The sequence below is a fragment of the Silurus aristotelis genome, assembly GCF_946808225.1.
Source record: "Silurus aristotelis genome assembly, chromosome: 10".
Lineage (NCBI taxonomy): Eukaryota > Metazoa > Chordata > Actinopteri > Siluriformes > Siluridae > Silurus > Silurus aristotelis.
Genome location: NC_139583.1, coordinates 19,023,748 through 19,025,392, shown reverse-complemented (window position 1 = coordinate 19,025,392; position 1,645 = coordinate 19,023,748).

Below are 1,645 nucleotides of genomic sequence, written 5' to 3'. Positions count from 1 at the left end.
TTAACAACCAATTCATTAATTAATTTAATGGAAGTGTCTTCTTTATTGTTGTTATCACCTATTTATATTTTTGCTGGGAACAACCAGCTTCAAATGAATTCAATGAAATTTTATTTGTATAGCACTTTTAACAATGGGCATTGTCCTAAAGCATCTTTACAAAAGGTAATCGATTACAGAGATACTTTCAAAATAACTTAAAATGTATAAATTTGTCTATACACGTTTATCCTTTTGGAATTGACCTATGACTCATTTACATTTAATCCAATATTAAATCAAATTTTATTTGTCACATACATACAGAGTATGACATGCAGTCATATGCTTTGTGCGACTGTCCAGCATTTAAGCATAAAAAGGAATAGAATTAAGGATAATAAAAAAAGGTAGATTTTAAAAAAAGGATAAAACCATATAAAATATATGAAAATATATGTATATACATTGTTGCGTTTGGCAGATATTGACAGTACAAATTAGTGATTTAGTGATTGTCCTAAAAGTGTCCATGTGCAGTATGGTGTGATATAAAGTGGCACTGTGCTGTCCAGAGTTAAAGTGTCATAGTGCAAAAAACGTTGTGCAGAAATTAGTGACCATGGAGAGGGAGGTCCGGTACTAGATCCTGGGTGTTTCCTGGTTTAAGCTCCGAATGGCCTGCGGGAAGAAGTCCCTCCTCATTCTCTATGTGTTTGCTTTCAAGGAGCGGAAGCGCCTTCCCTGAATGCAACAAAGAAAATAGTCCATTGTTGGGATGGCTGAGGTCCTTTACAATCTTCCTGGCCTTGGTTCGGCACTGCGTGCTGTAGATGTTCTGCAGGTCAGGAAGCTCGGTGTGGATGGTATGTTCAGCTGAACGCACCACCCTCTGGAGGGCTTGCCTGTCCTGCATGGTGCTGTTCCCGAACCAGGAAGTAATGCTACCCGTCAGGACGCTCTCAATGGTGCAAGTGTAAAAGGTCTAAACGACCTGAGAGTGTAGTTTAAAGTTAAGCATCTCAGATGGTACACACGCTGCCGGGGCTTCTTCACCAGGGTGTTCATGTGGCAGGACCAATACAGGTCTTGTGTGATGTGAACACCTAGGTACCCGAAATTGTCCACTCTCTCCACTGGGGAGAGTGTTTTTTGTCCACTCTCTCCAGTTGATGTTTAGTGGTTGGTATGACCGCTCCTGCTTCATGCTGAAGTCCACTATCGAATCCTTAGTCTTGCTGATGTTCAGGAGAAGATTGTTCTGGCACTATCTCTCCAGTTTTTTAAACTTGTGTAGGTAGGCCGCCTCGTCATTTTTAAAGATCCAGCCAACCACAACAGTGTCGTCAGCAAACTTGGTGGTGGAGTTGTAAGTGGCCACACAGTCATATGTGTACAGTGAGTACAGCAGGAGGCTCAGAACACAACCCTGGGGAGCTCCAGTGCTGAGGGTGGATGAGGTGTGTTTGCCCACCTGTCAGGAAGTTGGAGATCCATTGACACAGCGTCCTAGGACCTCCAACTTAGGGGTGAGCATGGAGGGAATTATGGTGTTGAATGCTGAACTGTAGTCCACAAACAGCATTTATATTTTTGTATAATTCCCTTTTCTGTAGTCCAGGTGGCTCATCGTTGTGTAAAGAAGATAAACAATAGCGTCCTCAGT